General features: G+C 37.9%; 1 protein-coding gene across 3 annotated transcripts in view; it reads left to right on the forward strand.

The window, feature by feature from the left end:
- Positions 1 to 7,054: 7,054 nt before the first annotated feature.
- LOC126371691 (RING finger protein nhl-1) overlaps positions 7,055 to 20,133 on the forward strand; it is a 169,973-nt gene continuing 156,894 nt past the window's right edge. For all 3 annotated transcript variants that reach the window (XM_050016990.1, XM_050016988.1, XM_050016992.1), the window contains exons 1-2: positions 7,055 to 7,106; positions 13,386 to 13,456. The gene's annotated coding sequence lies outside the window, so the exon portion shown is untranslated. The remainder of the gene's footprint in view (positions 7,107 to 13,385; positions 13,457 to 20,133) is intronic.

Here is a 20,133-nt window from a genome sequence, read left to right on the forward strand (position 1 = left end):
GTGTGGAGCTCTTAACAACCTTCCGATAGCCAATTCGATGGGCGAGTGATGTAGTTTGAATATACGTCTTTGAGTTTATGAGACTTTCCCTTTTATGTTACAACATTACGAAAATGAGTAAGTATGTTTGTTTGTTAGTTGGGCTTTTATGCTTTATGCATTTTTACATACACGTTCTCAGGGGTACAGAAAAAGAGTACTTTTACAGTGTTCTTAGTAGCTGCAGATAACTGAAGTCTATTTTGCTTCATGATTGAGTTTGCAACGTTGTTATCAAATTAGGAACAGTCTTACAAAGTGGTAGTTTACCTCTCTTGTGATTATACTAAGAAATGTACCTTAGTAAGCTTATTATAACAGCCTCTGTGGTCTAGTGGTTAGAGCGTTAGGCTCACGATCTGGAGGTCCGGGTTCGATTCCCGATGGGGACATTGTCGAAATCACTTTCTGAGACTGTCCTTTGTTTGGTAAGGAGTTTTGAGGCTTGAATCACCTGATTGTCCGAAAAAGTAAGATGATTCCGTGCTTCGGAGGGCACGTTAAGCCGTTGGTCCCGGCTATTAGCCGTAAAAACACCTACACCAACCCGCAGTGGAGCAGCGTGGTGGAGTATGCTCCATACCCCCTCCGGTTGATTGGGGGGAGGCCTGTGCCCAGCAGTGGGACGTATATTGGCAGTTTATGTAAGCTTATTATAAGATTAATGATTACCTAAATGATAAAAATATCTGGTATTAAATGTGTTCCGCTAGTTATTACACAACTTATAATGTATACTCTCATTGATTTAAAAGATGTGTTGCTGTTGCAGTTTCTTGTGATTTCTTCTCCTCAGACATGACACCTTGCAAAATGACGTACATTTCAAAATGTTAAATAGACCTTCAACAAGTTTATCCATGATAATTACGTTGAATGAATGATTCTGATTCTGATTTTGATTCCAAATTCAATATTCTTTATTTGCATACTATGATGGTGTACAAGTTTGTAAGTTACGTATGTGTTTCACATCATAGACCCTTTCGGGCACGACAAAATAGAAGTTTAAAAGAGAGAAGGAAGCTTTTCAAATAGTAACATCAGAATCATTAAAGAACTCACTAGTGCTGTAGTAACATTAATTAATTAGAAGTTCTTTTTTTATAAAGATTTTGTAACTTTTTTCTTCTTTTAATATGTAAGGCAGTTTATTATAAATTTTGATGGACATCACGTATGGGCTAGAGGAATGTAGGACCAGACTAGTAAATTTAATCTTTTTCTATGATGCAATGTATATGTGTTCTGACTTAAGACCGTCCGGCCAAGTAGTTAATGCCATCTGCGGCAAATCTACAATAAGTCACGTCAAAAAAAAAATGACTTAAGACCTTGAGAAACAAACGCTGAAGTGGCAAGCTACAGCAATAAGGTGCTCAAATTACCCTCTCCTGGAAAACTATCCCGTCTAAATAAAGTCCCGCAAACTTACGGAGCGTGGTCAGCGTATAAGTGTAAAGCAAACACATTACCCCAGTAGGGACTGTTAGCACATCGCTACTGGCCCTAACTGTATGGAAATTCGAGCATACTTGCCTTTAATGGAAGTGTTGAAGATGCCTGGTTCACGCCTGTTTCTACCTAAGGTAGAATAATTATTATTATGTAAATTTCTTCGGCCGGTAGTTAAGAATTAGGCTCATACGGAGGCCCAGGGTTCAAATCCCGATAGAGACATCTCACAAAAAACGCGGTAAAGCACTTGCTCTGATCGCCTAATTATTCGAAAGTAAGTTCATTGGTCCCTGTTACTACTTACTTAATGATTTCCCGTCCTCTCGTAAGTAAATGGTCACCCATCCAATAACTGACCGCACGTGACATTGCTTGAAATTGTAAAATCGGTATACAATACGGCTTGACAGTCTTCGGATAAGTATTTAAAAAAATACAAACGCTCATTTTATACCCCTTAAAGTTTTTATTTACTCGAAAAATCTTTATATTTCGAAAAACAAAACACATTTTTCTTCTTCAATTTCAAATTTCGCGCGAAAACTGTTGGTCACGAGAAATTTTGGACAATGACGTCATATTTTAATAAGCAAGGAAACTGTCAAACAATATAGTTTGAAACCAGATAGATACATAGTTTTTGTTTATTTTGTGTATTATTATGTGACGTCACACGAAGCTCAATCATGACCGCCCGTGTTTCGAGTATTGTAATACACAGATAAAAATGGCATACTTATTTTGTAAAAAAAAAATATTGGATAATTATCGTTAATTGATAGAATACCATATCCGACATGTTTCATATTTTATTGTCAAGTAGCCAACTATTCTACATGTCCAAACAGACTCGAAATAACCAAAATAAAATGTACCTATCTGTATGTACCTGTGTATTATCTTTTTAAAATGCCTATAAACTTTATTACTTACCCATTGAAGAGCTTCCTATTCCTTGCCTGTTTTCAACTCAAATCAAATCAAATATACATTATTGCACAGAACTTCAACAATCAGGCATAACACATGAAAACAGTAATATACTAAGAATATCCGCATAAGGATTCAAAATGATCTCGTAACTGGTTCTTCCTTCCCGATCATTACCGTTCTTTATCGGACTTTAGAATCTCCTCAAAACCTCATTATCATATCTCCCATCTAGTTGTCAGACGACGCATCTATCATCCCACTGTTTGTACCAAGACCAAGTTAATCTTAGGGTAATGTTGCGTGGCTAATGTGAGACCTACATCCAAGAATAAAGAATAATACTACGTAGGTACGTATTCCTTTCTGTATCCACGCTGTTCAGTTGTGGAATAAACTTGCAGCGATGAGAACGGCCATCAGTTGCTTCAGTGTTTAGTCTTCAAATGGCCGTATGCGGCTAAGGGCTGAAGAGAAGGGCTCGCACTTTCGAGTTAGGCGGCAAATTATCATCTCCCTAGCATTATCCCGTTTTTCACAAGGTCCGCTTACTTAACCTGAAGATTTGACAGGTCTGTCAACCCGCGAAGGGAAAACCAGCCCAATACAGGTTAAGTCACATACGTCCGAAAATGCAGCATCTCGGGAATGTCGGTTTCCTCACGATGCTTTCCTACACCGTTAAGCACGTGATGACCATTTATGATCCAAACATGAATCCTAAAACAAATTCAACAATCATTGGTTTAGGCCTGTGCTGGACTCGAACCTGCAACTTCAAAGTGAGAAGCAAGCGTTCTACCAACTGGGCTACCACGGCTACCGGCTAGTTAGGCGGCACATTATAAGAATAAAATTTTTGTTTCGAGTGTTCAGGGACTGGCTTGAAAATGTTGCCTTTGAGATTTGACAAAAATCCTGCATCCTAGCCAGCTACCCAGCCTGCCAGCCAGCCAGCTCTGTTTCCCACACTCTGTCTGCAACTAGAATAAAATATCCTATCGCAAGTTTAATAAATGAAGTTTTTAACTGAATTTCATTTCTCTCAGCGAAACTCGGTCATCGAATTGCTTTAAAAGGGAAAAGTATGTTAATGTAGTTACTTGAAAATTTTCAGCAATAAGACTATTAATGTAGTGGATAGTTTTTATGAAAATATTACCTCTAGGTATATTTCGAAGCAAGTTGATGATAGTGAGAGAGGTGAAAATAGTGCTTCAGAATCGAGGGATTTATTTATTTATTAAAAAGATAACATTAAGAACGCAAAGGAAACATTTAAAAGTGTGTGTGTGCGTGCGTGCGTGCGTGCGTGCGTGCGTGGGTGCGTGCGTGCGTGCGTGCGTGCGTACGTGCGTGCGTGCGTGCTGCAGTCGGGTAAAAATAAAGCCGTGTTCTATGTATAGGTATTACGCGACGACATACGGTATCGCCTCATCGCCCTTAACCCGAACGAAAATATCCGAAATCTCTTGCCAACATTGCGCAAGATTCCTAAAGTGTTCGACATTTTTCTACCGCCGATAAATTCGCAATTATCCGATTTAAGAGAAAAATAATATGAAATGGCTTTGGGTTGGAGCCAACATTACGGGTAGAACAGTACTTCACAGTTACTTTTTGACGTGACTTATTGTCGCTACCTGGCCGGACAAATGAAGAGCGTCGAGAGTTCTCATCCGGGATTAAATTTATCACTACACGCATGAGCATGCTCAGTTACTTCACGGTTGTAGGTTACTTAGGTACCCGTATAAGACAGTAACTCTCCGCTCCGCACCAATTGGCTACTTCACAGTTGTAACAATAAAATATGAAATATGTCGGATATGGTAGCTTATTATTTAACGATAATTATCCAATAGTCTTTCTATTAATATCATTTTGAAATATTTTATTTTTATAAAAATCAAAATGCGATTTTTTTATCTAAGGCGGTCATGACTGAGCTTCGTGTGACGTCACAAATCACAAAATAAACAAAAGCTATCTGTCAGGTTGTTAGACAGTTTCTTTGCTTATTGAAATGTGCCATAACTTGGCAAAATGTCACGTGACCAATCGTTTTCGCGCGTGAATTTAATGAAGAAAGATAATGTTTTTTTCAATTACATAAAGCTTTGCGTAGGAGCTTAGAAAAGTTAATCATACGAACGGCCCATGTGGTCCAGTGGTGTAACATTCTTGGGCTCACGATCCGGAAGTCCCGGGTTCGAATCTCGCTAGGAACATATCACGAAAATCACTTTGTGAACCCTAGTTTGCTTAGCGCATTACAGGCTGATCACCTGATTGTGCGAAAGCAAGATGATCCGTGCTTTGGAAGTCACGTTTAGCCGTTGGTTCCGGTTACTACTTAGAATAGATTAGAATTGTTTATTTGCCAGAATACAGTACAGTAAGATAATAATATTGTTACAATTTTATCACCAGTGTTTTCAGCTTACTCGTAAGCATGCAAAATCAAATTGTCCTTAATGTAAATTAATAAATTAGTGATGTATTATCATCATCAGCCGTATGACGCCCACTGCTGGGCATAGGCCTCCCCAAAGGATCTCCACGACGATCGGTCCTGCGCTGCCCGCATCCACCGCATTAGTGATGTAAGTATGTAGTTATTACGTGATTCGTGTGGCGGCTCAATGAAAACCCTGACATCCCAGATACTGGTAATCCACCTCATAACCCACACGAAAGAAGAAGACCGGGATTCGAACCGACGCTCCGCGTTTGAGAATAACAAACCGATGTACGGTCATGAGCATTAATATGTATACACTTTGGTACCATGTCACATTAACTTTTTTGACAAATTGAACTGTAAGTCCCACTAAATGTCAAATATGTTAGTGCGACAGAGTCCTAAAGTGGGTACTTTATATTGCTCATGACTGTACCACAGGACCACAGTTATTGTGAAATGTTGTTCTAGCTATAATTTCAGTTTTGCAACACAATTTTGCCACGCGCTCTGGTGACTATCATACCATGTGTCATGCGCGAACGCTCATTATTTTTGTTATTTTATGAATCCGTTGAATGAATATGACATTCACACATAGGTGCTCTGCTTTTGCCAACGTAAAAATAGGGCTTCTACTAGGTACATAGCTGCTGGTATAAATTAAAATGTAAGTATTTTTATTCAATTCAAATTCAAAATTCAAAAATATCTTTATTCAGTAGGTAACATAGTTACACTTTGAATCGTAAATTTTTACATAACGAACGTCTCATCCGCCTAAACCTACTGCAGCTTCTCACAAACTGTATAGGCGGAGAAAAGAAGCTGCAAGAAAAACCTCGGCACAGGGCCCTAGACGTTCTTTAAAAAAAATAAACATAAAATATTGTTATACAATTGAGTGATTTAGCATTTATCTATGGCATCAGATAGCGCCATACTTGTTGCCAAGTTTTGGGCCGATACTATTTAATTTGCCATCGACACGATAAGATGAAGATCTATGGCATGTGAAGATCTAATGCGGGCTCTGTTGCAAAAAGAACCTTTTTATATGCCTTATTAGATTTTTAATCAAAGTGGGTATAGCAGTCGAGGCAGACCGTGTAAACGATGGTGTGACGACCTCAATGCTTATCGGAGGGATTGGCCAGAGATTGCGCAAAGTCGAGAGAAGTGGAATCATCAAGGGGAGGTCTTTGCCCAGCAGTGGGATCGAATAGGCTAGATAAGATTTTTAATAAAATGACGTAAATAGTCTTTAGGTCCCACTGTTGGGTACAGGCCTCCGCTCAATCAACCGGAAAGGGAATGGAGCAGACTACACCACGCTGCTCCACGGCGACGTAATTTGCGGCTAGTAGCCGGGCTCAACGGTTTAACATAACTTCCGAAACGCCATTTTTTTCAATATTCATATACTATAATTTATCTTATAGAAAAGTTATTAAAAACATTAGCGATACATACATTTCCGAGAAACGCATTTTCGCAGGAATGTACCCTAACCTGTATTGGGCTGGTTCTCCCTTCGCGGGTTGGAAGGTCAGACAGACAGTCGATTCTGCAAAAAACCGGACCTGACAAATCTTCAGGTTAGGTAAGCGGACCCTGGAAGAATGCTAGGGTATATCATGCATAATGTCAAATATAGTATCATTCTTTTTCATACTTACATTTCAATTCAAGCTAAGTTCTATCTTACTGAACACTTCACACAATCCATACAAATGCTCTTTGCCTTATGCCAACCCACATTTATAAAATACATTCATTGCACAAAAGGAACACACATACAACACAAAAAACTACAAACAAATAGTGCAAAAGGCGGTCTTATTGCTAAGGTAAATTAAGTAGTAGTAAAGTCAATTAAGGTTCATATTCAATTAAGTATCATATCAATTACTCAGTAAAATTTCTGAGACCGGATACGCAAACTTTGAAAGAAGAAGCAAGAATAAATTACTCAAATTGCGTAATACTAAAGTTGTTTTAACGAGCATTGAACTAAAAACCTAGATTCTAGATTCAAAACAATTTCAAGTCCACTGAATGGCACGGTGACATCTCATTTGCGAAAAATGGTTGACTAAAATGTTCCGCGCCACACTTACAATCCACACGAATGAATGTCCCATCTTTTTTTAGATTTCAGCCACTGAATACGATCTGAGTGATCAGTAGAGTTCGGTTAGGCGCGCGCACTACAGTAAGTTTCAAATTAAAAAGTTTATTTTAAAAAAAACAAAATAGGGCTTCACGAAACTCGCAACTTTTATCCTATTCAATAAAAAAAAAGTAAAACGTCACGGCGCATAATCGATTAAATTGAAAACTTTTTTAAATTTGGAATTGAGAACCGAAATAAGTAGGTGAAGGACGTTTCGTGAAGTTTTATTCTTTTTTGTGGAAGAAGTTGGTGGTATTTTTTTTAAATGTTGATGGCCAGTGTCAGTGAAAAGTGATAGATGTGACCTTTAAAAGTCTGTGCTATTTATTAGTGAAATGTGAGAGGATTTTGCTGGGTGTCACCAGGTTCTATTTTGAGAGCACATTCTTTGCTAATATTGTATTATTTTATGAAGTATTTTTAGATATTTAAATATGCTATATAAAATTGCTATAGATATAGAGAAACATGAACAGGTTCAGTTGCTTATCATCTTTAGCGTGTTGTACGAGTCGATTAAATTGTTTAATGTTTTTAATAATAAGTAAGTACTATAAGAAAATAACAATTAGACTTCTCCATTCACCCGACGACGTCTGTCTTCGACTTCTGTTTTTCTTCATATCGACAGAGGCTACAAGTTGTCTTTGATTACTTATGGCTCTGCCCGCCCCATAAGGGATTACGGGCGTGAGTTTATTTATGTACGTATGTACATAAGAAAGTAAGAAAGAGTCGTAGAGACCTTTTTTGCTGGTATACCGTTGCCTCTAAGCCATTTTCAGTTAAAAAAAAAAGAGTTTGTTCAAATTGTGTCCACTTGAATATAGACCTTTACTTTTAGTCCGTTTTTTTTTTACTTACTTATTACTTACTAGTTTGTTCGCAACTTTGTCCGCCGTTCGCAAGTTCGTCTATCGCGTGTGACTCATTTTTTCCACCCTCTTTTCATACCCTCCGGGTGTGATTATTGGTATAAAAACTATAGTTTTTATACTACGTTCTTCTGTCTCAAACTATTTCCAAGCCCAATTTCTTCTAAATCGGTTCCGCGGATTAAACGTCAAAACGTAACAGACAGAGTTACTTTCGCATTCGTAATAATTAGTATAGATTTACCTATATTTTAGTGAACTGAAATCTTTTGTACTATTTAAACATTTACCTACAACCATAGAATAAGGAATAATACTACGTATTGAACGACAACTCTCCGCTCCCCACCAGCGGTTGAGTTAGGTTTACCTCCCCTCCCCTCGGACATAGTTTAGTCTTCAATCGTATGGCGTCAGACGTCACACACACGCGCGTGTACTTTAACGTCAGTGTGTGGTATCTGTGTAAAACGAGGTTGTTTGTATGAAGTGTCCGAGGTTTACAACTTCCGTTGCTACCTACAACTCATTAATCTACGGCTAAACTGCCTCCTTAATCACTTGCATACCTACACATACACAAACACCATTAAATGTACAATGTTAATATGCCTCGTATGTTTAGGTGGTGGTGCGACTTTGCAAAACGGTATAATTAATCGTTAAAGCATTTGTCTTAGTAAAGCGTGTAGTTTGTGTTAATATGTACATTTATATTATATACATAGTTATTAAAACTATGTTTATAACATAACATAAACTACCTATATACGTCCCACTGCTGGGCACAGGCCTCCCCACAATCAACCTACGGGGGTATGAAGCACACTCCATCACGCTGCTCCACTGCGGGTTGGTGGAGGCGTTTTACGGCTAAGAACCCCGCTCTTGTCTATGTAGCATTCTCCATGCTACTTTTTAAGGAAAAATAGGGCAGTGGTTTCTCTCTTGCTTTTCGCCCAATATATAGCTATTTATTCTCATCTCCCTAGCGTCATCCCGTATTTCACAGGGCCCTAACCTAAAGTTTTGAGAGGTCCGGTTTTATACAAAAGCGACTGCCTGTCTGACCTTCCAACCCGCGAAGGGAAAACCAGCCCAATACAGGTTACTATAATAAAGAAAAATAGTTTACTACTTAAGGACGTCCGTAATATTCCCTTTTTGAGATCTTCTTGTGCCCCCATATTAACAAAACAAATCCAATATTTTCTTACAAAGTAACCTTACCCCGTTTAAAATCACTTTATTGTTTCATTATACAGGGTGTTAGTGACGTCGTAACGAAAACTTTGAGGGATGATTGAGACCATGATTCTGAGATGATATGAAGTGGAATTTTCCGTCGCAAAAGTATGGAACAGAAAATAATAAAAAGAAAAACAATAATTTTCATGAATTTTCCGACTGAAAATTCCACTTGATATCAACTCAGAATCATGGTCTGAATCATCCCCCTCAGTATTCGTTGCGGTGTCACTAACACCCATAGCTACTTGTATGGGTACAGTATGTACTTGTGCGGGGTGTAAGTGACATGGTAACGAATGCTGAGGGGGATGAAACAACTGATTATTCTGAGTTAATATCAAGTGGAATTTTTCATCGCAAAAGTATAGAATTGAAAATAATTTTAAAAAACTAAAAAAAAAACATGAATTTTGCGACGGAAAATTCCACTTGATATCAACTCAGAATCATGGTCTGAATCATCCCCCTCAGTATTCGTTACGATGTCACTAACACCCTGTATAGCTATTTATTCTAAATTAATAAATGTTTATTCCTTTCTTTCTTTCTATTTAAACTAGTATGTAATGTGTTATACGTGTTTCCATTCGTCTTAGCCTAGAGTTAACTCTTAGCAATTTTCTAGTAGTTCCCCCAGCTTTTCTAAGAAAACTTCTTGCTAGCACCAAACTCATCTACGAACCGACTCGCGTAACTAAATAACTAAAGGAAATAGACGGATAAAATACACATTCGTGTTAAGTAGATTAAAGTTAGTATGGGTTTGTGTTAGTTTCACTTGTTTGGCTGTAATTCTCTAAGCACCATAATTATCTCACTAGGAAAAAATTAGACGTCAATTGTTTACCTGGATTGAAACTAGCGTGTATGTCGCAAAGATTTGTTAAAAAAAAACACATTGGGATGTGTTTTGGGGCTTGCGTGGTTCACTATAAGGCGAAAATGTATACTTTTTTCAGACTGTTTAAAATAGGTGATTCTTATACTTATACAAATAAAATTTAAGAAATACTAACATAAGTAAAATATACCATAAATAAATAAATATTTATACAGCCTATTAGGTATCCAAACAATTTACCACGTCTGTTTTCAATTAATTTGTGGCTCGCGCCGCGGCTTATTCCTTTATAGGGTAAGGCCTTTTTGTAAAGGAAACAACTACCACTGATAACCAGTCCATACACTCAATTACAATTTGCCATAATATTTACTAGGTCTATTTATTTGTATTCACTTGTTTTTTTTTTGACGTGACTTATTGTAGATTTGCCGGTTTTAATATTTTTAACTACTTGGCCGGACAAATGGGGAGCGCTGAAGGCTCTCACCCGGTACAACGTTTAAGACAACAGGCCTGAGGGTGCCCAGTTGGGTGCGAACCTCGGCTCAGGGCGTCGTCTGAGAGGAAAAATATTTGAAAGAATTAATCGACTCTACCTATTGGGTCGATAGCGATAAGCACTGATTGAGGGAAATCGTCGACCGCGCCGGCGGGGTCGGTATCGGGGTCCTGAAGTGTTTGGTGTCGCGAGCTGATTGGCCGCCTCTTTGGCTAGAGTAATCGGGTCGTTGGGATCGTATATTACGTCCTTCGGACGCCGATACTTTTTGGTACCGTCCCTAAGCGGGATGTATTCGTAAGCCGCAACTACCAGGGGTTTTGGGTTTTGAAGCGAATTTGAGCCCTTGGGCAATAGTTGGCAGACCTAGGTCGATGTGCAGATTTTCATTGCAAAGGAGTACTCACTTGTGTAGGTTGCTTTATTCCGTGTTTTGATTTATATTTGTTACTGTGGTGTAAGAATCATGTGGTGTGGTGAGGTTCTAAAGTTCTCTTCTCTTGTTCTATTTTGAGAACTTCTTAATTTATTTTGTTTATTATCTTCTAAATTGCGTAGGTTTTCCACTTTAATATTATGTAACTCGATGTTGTCTTGGTTGCTTTTACGAGTTCCTCGCTACAGAGTTTTAGTCCGTACGTTTACTCCAAACTATTATTTCCTCTGGGAAATCCCAATGAAGCAATATTAGTGGAGATGTAACGAACGTGGTGGAAATTTCGCTCCGATTTCTTATTTCTTTTTAGAAACTCAATTGGATTTCTTATGTTTTTTTTTGAGAAGAGCGAATAGAATTATTCTGACGGCCTCCGTGGTCCAGTGGTTGAGCGTTGTGCCCACGATCCGGAGGTCCCGAGTTCGAATCCCAGTGGGAACAAATCACAAAAATTACTTTATGATCCCTAGTTTGTTAGGATATTGCAGGCTGATCGCCTGAATCTCCAAAAGTAAGATGATTCGTGCTTCGGAAGGCACGTTAAGCCGTTGGTCCCGGTTACTACTTACTGATGTAGAAACGTACTCGTTAAATGAGTCACGTCATTAGCAGCTCAATAATAATCCTGACACCAGGGTTGATGAGGTTGGTCATCTATCTCACAACTCATACGATAGAATAAATAAATAAATTGATTTATTTATAAAATTGATTTGTACAATTTTAGGTTTACAATTTGGGTTTACACATGATTGCACAAATTAATTGTTAAACCCTGAGTCCCAAACTAAGCTTAAGCCTGTATCTTGGGAATCAGTGTCTTACATCAGCTAATTATGAGACAGGAAGTGTGATTAACCATTTGAACACTAATAAGTACAAACCAGAAAAAAAGGAATAAAAAAATCAAGATACAATAGAAATACAAAAAATCATCATCATCATCAAGAATAATATGTACCATTTGTGTGTCGTTTGAGAAGAAGATGAAGTTTCTAGTTATAAATTAACTTATATTTATTTTTTATTGTACTAAGTAGTGTTAGCTAGAACAGAATCGATCGACCTAATTGATACATCACTATGCTAATGAACACTGGCTTCTGTACTTTGACAGATCTAACTCGTACCGCGAATTGAAGCTATTGTATAATGTTATCTATATTGAAATATAACCACTAATTGTATTGAACTAAACTTTATATTTAATAGTACCTAAACAGGTTGTGGAGTTAGGGTCTTTCCCTCAGCGTTACAGATTCAGATGTGGTAGTAGTTTTACAGCTAGTTACATAATATTATGTAATTTAATTTTTGACGTTCAAAAATCTTTGTAAACCAATTTTGAAAAATAAATATTTTTGAATTCTGATTTTTTTTTAATTTTAGGAAAATACGATAAAACAATCTTTATTTACCGAGTGCAGTGAGGGACTTTGCAAAAATAATTTATCACGTACTAAGCGGTGAAGGAAAAAATCGCGGAGAAACCCATATTCCAAAAAAATGCATTTTCGGAGGTATTAAAACCTAACCTGTATTGGGCTGGTTTTCCCTTCGCGGGTTGGAAGATCAGACAGGCAGTCGCTTCTGTAAAAATCCGGACCTGTCAAATCGTCAGGTTAGGTAAGCGGAGACCTACTTAATAGGTGGTGAACAATAACAAACAAAAATGAATGCTACGCTTAAGCGAAAAACCATTCGCAAACAAATAGTTACTGACACTGGCTTTCACTAAACAAACAAGGAAAGCTTTCATTTTTTTTGTCTCCTTTCTACTAACATATATATTATATTACGAAAAACACATTACTTACGGTTTTTACTGTGTGCCAATGATATTTAACAACGGAGACGCCAGGTCCAGCAGTTTTTCACACATGTTGATGTTCCTAATGAGCTTGAGAGCCAACAGACAGACAAACCCATAACAAATGAAGTGATAATTTATCTATATGTCTTGTGATACAGTCAAAAGAGATAGTTTTTACGTAACGTTACTACTATACATTTGTATAGAAATACACAAGTATGCTTCGACAAAAGTCGTAATTTCGGTTATGTAAAAATTGTATTAAGAATTCTTAATATATTTTTTTTAATCAGTTAAATAGAAAAGTGAGATGTTTTTTTAATCATTCGCTTCTATTTCTAAATAAGCATTTTATTTTATTACATTTTTTGAGGATGAAAAGAAATGGAATTGTATAGTATCTACTTACCCAGAAGGAATACAAAATAAATTAAACAAAGATAAATTATATAAATATAATTTTATAATTTATCTTTGACCCTATTGGGTCAACACTAGGTGCATGACTATGTAGCCTATTAGGTACGTTACGGCTCTTAGTGCGAGTCGTTGCGAGTCCAGTTTCATATATCCTTGCTCACTAATTGTTATATTTCGCAGGTGCGCGGCGTCGTGTTAAAATTGGTGTGTCCGTGAGAATTAGCAGGATGGCGCACTGTTTCGGCTAGGAGGTAAGATTTATTATCTTTTTTGTGCGGTAGGCTGCTGCTCTTTGGGGTTTTTGTGTGGAGAAAGTGTTGGGGGAACTTAGCTAGTATTTACGCTGTTACAAATATGTTTAATTCTCAAAACAACTTTTTGTTTTAAGCTCCTTTCAGCAACCGCGCCGCGCACGGCGAATACGATATTGAAGGGTTTTTGTTTACCTTTGATGGGTTTGCTATTGGCCACATTTTTGCTCGAAGGCATTCACGAATAGACGCAGCAAATGATATTTACGTGGATGGACGTCGGTCCACATCGTAGCCTTTCTCCCGCTATATGATAAGACACTGTCTTACAGTCTTTTTAGAGGCGTCTGTATGTAGTCTTTACCCGCGCATTATAGGTTAACCTTTTTACTGAGCCTTTTTGTATCCTTGTTACTCAATGACAACTGTCGACAGGACCGTCTGTACAGTCATGAGCAATATAATATACCCACTTTAGGTCTCTGTCGCACTAACATATTTGACTTTTAGTGAGACTTAGAGTTCAATTTCTAAAAAAGTTAATGTGACATGTACCAAAGTGTATACATATTAATGCTCGTAACCGTACCACTTGCGTTTTTGTTTTCCTATAAGTTGGTTACACTCTTACGATAATAACCGTGTACTTAAACTTAAAACAATGTACACTGCAATACTGGCGTGAAAAACATTGTAGAATAAGTATTTTTTCATCCCATACCAAGTATTATACGTACAATACTTCCATCACTAAACATATGCTCATTACGACAAGATACTTGTATAAAAAAGTTTTAGCGGGCCATTAATAACTCGTACTTTATGTGAAGGAATTCCAACCTAATTTACTCGACCGTGAAGTTTATTATTTCTTTGTCACTATTATGTGGGTTGATTACATTGGTGAACTTGTAATTTAGTACACAGCAACCCGCATGTATTCCCGAAGGATTAGAAAAGGTGTGGAGTAAGCCCAGTCTTGGCCAGATATATTTAAGTCCCATATAATCGAGGAGCCTCCGTGGTCCACTGGTTTAAGCGTTCGGCTCACGATCCGGAGGTCTCGGGTTCAAATCCCGGTAAGGACATACCTATCACAAAAATCACTTTGTGATCTCTAGTTTGATTAGGACATTACCGGCTGATCCCCAGATTGTCTGAAAGTAAGATGATCCGTGTTTCAGACGGCACGTTAAGCCGTTGGTCCCGGCTACAACTTAGTTATGCAAGTTAGTAGTCGTTACATGAACCATATCAAGGGCTATTGGCGGCTCAATAGTAACCCTGACACTAGGATTGATGGGGTTGGTTATCCACCTCACAACCCATACGACAGAAGAAGATCGAGGAGCCCATTACCATTAACCGGGCACAAGTCCTGGAAACTATGTGATGTCACAGACATGAATTCAAACTCATGAAGTAGAGTTTAGAACCACAGTCATAAGCTGACGACTTTACGAAAGGTGCATCCCTCGCAAGACGCAATAAGTATCATTTACCGAGCTTTCTGTTAGACCAACGTGATAGGTGGCAAGCCGTATCGCCGTCTATGATGGACGAGCCAACTGTGTTAGTCAAAACTGCACTTAAGATAAATTAATAATTCATTGGTGCAAGTCCGGTACCGCAGAGCGAATCAATGCTCCTTCAGAATAGAACCTGCGACACACTAAACCACAGAAACTTGTAATTTAGTACATCATCATCATCATCAGCCCATTAACGTCCCCACTCTGGGGCACGGGCCTTCCCTATGGACGGATAGGGAGATCGGGCCTTAAACCACCACGCGGGCCCAGTGCGGATTGGTGGTTATTAACGACTGCTAATGCAACCGGGACCAACGGCTTAACGTGCCTTCCGAAGCACGGAGGAGCTAGAGATTTTTTTTGTGGTCACCCATCCTATGACCGGCCTTTGCGAAAGTTGCTTAACTTCAACAATCGCAGACCGAGCGCGTTTACCGCTGCGCCACTGAGCTCCTCAATTAATAACAGTAATTTGGTACAGCTTAAGATAATTCTATTAAGTTTCTTTTGTAATTGAGTGACTTGAAAGAACTTAAAACCTCGAAAGATTTATGGGGATTGTCTGTCAAATTGATGAGCTCTGTTATTGATATCTTAGCACCATATCTAGCATACATTTTTAATATGAGTGTTGAAAATGGCACTTTTCCAAATTTAATGAAAATCAGTAAAGTTATACCTCTTTTTAAATCGGGCACAAAATCAGACCCCACCAATTATAGACCGGTTTCTATTCTACCAGTACTTAGTAAAATTTTCGAGAAAATTATTCTCGACCAACTGCTATGTCATTTTAATTTAAATAACTTACTTCACAGCCAGCAGTTTGGTTTTACTAAGGGTCGGTCTACAACAGACGCGAGTGTCACATTTGTTCGACACATTTTCGATGCTTGGGAGGAGTCGCAGAATGCCGTAGGAGTATTCTGTGACTTGTCTAAGGCGTTCGACTGCGTGGATCACGAGACCTTGCTTTTGAAATTGAGGCACTATGGACTAAATAATGGAGCTCTCAGTTTATTAAATTCATATCTAGGTGATAGGATACAAAAGGTACAAATCAATAGTACAACTTCTTCGGGCTCTCATGTTCAAATGGGAGTTCCTCAAGGATCCATTTTGGGGCCGTTTCTTTTTTTAGTGTACATAAATGATTTACCTTATGTAGTACAGAACCAAGCTGACATTGTACTGTTCGCGGATGACACTTCTCTTATATTTAAAATCGATAGAAAGTTAGAGGAACTTGACGAAGCAAACAGCGCTGTGTCGCAGGTTCTGAGCTGGTTTACAGTAAATAACCTAGTTCTAAATGCTAAGAAAACGAAGTGTATTAAATTTGCTCTACCAAACGTAAAGAAAGTAAATAATAACATTAAAATTAACGACGAGAATTTAGATTTTGTTGAACACACCGTTTTCTTAGGAATTACTGTAGATTCAAAACTTCAATGGGGCCCACATATTGTATCACTAGCGGGCAAGCTAAGTTCAGCAGCATATGCCGTCAGAAGAATCCGACAACTCACAGATGTACCCACTGCTAGACTTGTCTACTTCAGCTACTTCCACAGCGTAATGTCTTACGGTATTTTATTGTGGGGTCGAGCCGCTGATGTAGAAACTATTTTCATCATTCAAAAAAGGGCAGTTCGCGCTATTTATAATCTGCGTTGTCGGGACTCTTTAAGGGAGCTGTTTAAAGAAATAAATATACTGACGGTCGCAAGTCAATATATTTATGAAAACATTATGTATGTGCGTAAGAATGTATCTCTCCTTCCGAGAAACTGTGAAAGGCATACTTACAATACAAGGAATAAAAATAAAATTGTTGTTCAAAATTCTAGATTAAGTAAATTAAATTCATCTTTTTTGGGGTTATGTATACGTTTTTACAATAAAATACCAGATAATATTTTAAATTTGTCAGAGAATAAATTTAAAGCTCACGTGAAGCTTACTTTATGTAAAAAAGCTTATTATAAGATTAATGATTACCTAAATGATAAACATGTCTGGTATTAAATGTGTTCCTCTAGTTATTAAATAACTTGTAATGTACCCTCGTTGATTTAAAAGATGTGTTGCTGTTGCAGTTTCTTGTCATTTCTTCTCCTCAGCCATAACACCTTGCGAAATGACGTAAATTCAAATGTTACATTGACCTTCAACAAGTTTATCCATGATAATTACGTTGAATAAATGATTCTGATTCTGATTCTGATTCTTGATTTGAAGTCTGGAGCCATTGTAATTCAGTTCTTTGTCAGGATAGAACTCTTATGAATTGAATTACTTATACATAGTTATTTATCTTTCATGTTCTTTGTTTTTCGGAGCAGCTTTTACTTTGTGTTTTCCACTGTAACATTGAATAGTATAGAGAGTAATTGTTTAAAGTGATTAATATTATTAAACTTGATAAAATAACGTAACTTATTAAGTCCGCAATAGTCCTATTGGGATAATTCGTGACTGTTCTAAACCACTGAAATGAGTTTTAATTCATATTTGGACCTGAGATGTGTTCTTAATCAACGTGTTGCAAAGACAATCCAGCTAATTCAAACACAAATCAACTATACACAAGTCGATCGTACCTCTTTTGTAATAATGACTGTAATTCAATGCAAGAATTGATAGTTCTGACGCGTTTTCAGCATTAGATAATTAGGTGTTTTCTAAATTTTCATTTCATTCTTTTATAAGTTGAATATTCATTCTTCTACTATCGTTTGGGTTGTGAGGAGGATTACTAACCCCATCAAACCTGGTGGCAGGGTTACTATTGACCCGCCAAAGGCCCCTGACATGACTCATATAACGACTACGTGCTTACATCAGTAAGTAGTAACCGGGACTAACGGCTTAACGTGCCATCCGAAGCGCGGATCGTCTTATTTTTGGACAATCAGGTGATCAGCCTGTAATTTCCTAACGAAACTAGGGATCACAAAGTGATTTTTGTGATATGTCCCCACCGAGATTCGAACCCGGCGCTGTAAGACATTGTCTGGAAGACATTGATACTTTGCAGTAAGGCCGGCTATTGTACGATTTATACTTTTCTCTTTTGTTTTGTATTTCCTGTGTTATGAGAAGTGTGTCAGAACCGAAGCAAATGGAACTCCATTGTCTCTGCTTACCCCGGTGGGAAAGGGGCGTGAGTTTATTATAAGTATGTAGAAGATTCAACTTAGTCAAAGACGCTGCTGACAAAAGATGGTAGTATTATACCCCATAATCAAAGAAAGTTCTCTCATGCGAAGTCGATGCTTCGAATAAGGCAGTGGCATCCGTTTCACAGACAGCCGTTAGCAGATTACAAACAGTCTGCACATCGTATCTCTCGTTTAATCTACTCCAATATCGGTGCATCCAATTTTACGTGAACACAGATACGGACGCAGGTGAACAATGAGCCAGCATAGGGTTTATTGTGCATCTGTCGTGGCCAGAACTGAGAATTGACCATTTCATGATGTGCTCAATCATTTCATGAAATAGAATATCATTCGTTGACCACATCATGATGTAGTTTTGCCAGATGGTTGAACACAAAACGTTTAACAATATGAGCTACTAAATGCTTGATTACTTTAAGATACGGCCAAACGCTGGCAATCATATCATAAAACGTTCATCCAACAATCTGTCTCTAAATATTCCTTCCCATTCCTCAAATTTCTACTCCAAGTCTTTCACGGTGCAAGCTGTCCGTTTGTGGAATTCTCTGCCTGAAAGCATTAGGAGAGCTTCGTCATTGGAGTCCTTTAAACGGCAAGTCAAGGCGCATTTCCTTACCTCTATTTCCTCTTCATCTTCATAATCTATCTACTCCTTTTCTTCCATAGTATATGTAGTAGTTTAAGTAGTGATATTTATTTATTCTAACAATTATAATTATGTGGATTATTTTTATGTAGTTTATGTAGTCGAAAGTGTATTTATTTTTATATGTACAAGTATTCCCATGCTGCACTAACCCGCTATATTACATAATATTCGATATCTCCTATACTTAAAGGTTGCCTGGAAGAGATTGCTACTTAGCAATAAGGCCTCCTATTGTACTAATTCTATTTCTCTTTTGTTTTGTATTTTGTTTTTTCCTGTTTGTGCAATAAAGTATTTGTTATGTTATGTTATGTTAAAATTAGTAACATTATCCATCGGTAGTGGCACTAACAATCTGTATAAAAAAGTCTTCACAGAGCCTCATTGTTTGTTTTCCTTTGTTTCATTGAAACGTTCGAAAACAGGTATCAATGATGTAGAGAAAAAGTCCACCAAACTGAAGTGGGACTGGGCCGGACACGCCCAGAGCCAACCATCCGGAGCATCCGGAGCGATGTCCACGAGTCGTTACCAACTGGACTCCTCAAGGCGGGTATAGAAGTCGAGGCAGACCGCGTAAAAGATGGTGTGACGACCTCAATGCTTATCGGTGGGATTGGCCGGAGATCGTGCAAAGTCGAGAGGAGTGGAAAAATCAAGGGAATACAATTTTCCCTATTCTTCTATTGGAGAGGGCATGAAAAAAACGATTATTCTTTCTTTACCTTTGTTTTTTTTAACCTTTTATAGTCTTCTACGTTTTCCCCTTTTAAAACAACCGTCCACCATTTCCCTGTCATTCCGCAATCCTCACTTCTCTCTCTTTTTCTCATTGCTCTCTCTTTCACACAACTTTGCGTTACGTTTCATTCAGCCTACCATTCCTAGACCTTTGCCCAGCAGTGATATCGAATCGAATAAGACAAGATCTTTAAGTAACTTAGAGACCTCACGATTCTGCCGATCCTGAGTTTTCCCCTGTATTCTCTTCCTTTTAGCTTCCTTTGGCGTCGCTACGATGTCATTTGTCATGTGAAATGCACCTACGGGACTGGAATGAATGCTATGTAACAAACCTTTATAGTGCTTGTAAGATACGAATTTAAATTTATCCGTGATTTCTTGCGGACGGAAAAAAATATTTCATAATATGTAAGATTATAATATATTATTTTATATTCTATTATCTTTAGATAAAACTATGTAGTTTAGAAATTGTCCACAACACGAAAGATTTCGCATGGCCGCGGCGGTAATGTCGCAGATACTGCATAGCGTTGCTTTTTATTTAAAAATTTACTTTCA

This window comes from Pectinophora gossypiella, chromosome 13, assembly GCF_024362695.1.
Source record: "Pectinophora gossypiella chromosome 13, ilPecGoss1.1, whole genome shotgun sequence".
In the NCBI taxonomy this organism is placed as follows: Eukaryota; Metazoa; Arthropoda; class Insecta; order Lepidoptera; family Gelechiidae; genus Pectinophora; species Pectinophora gossypiella.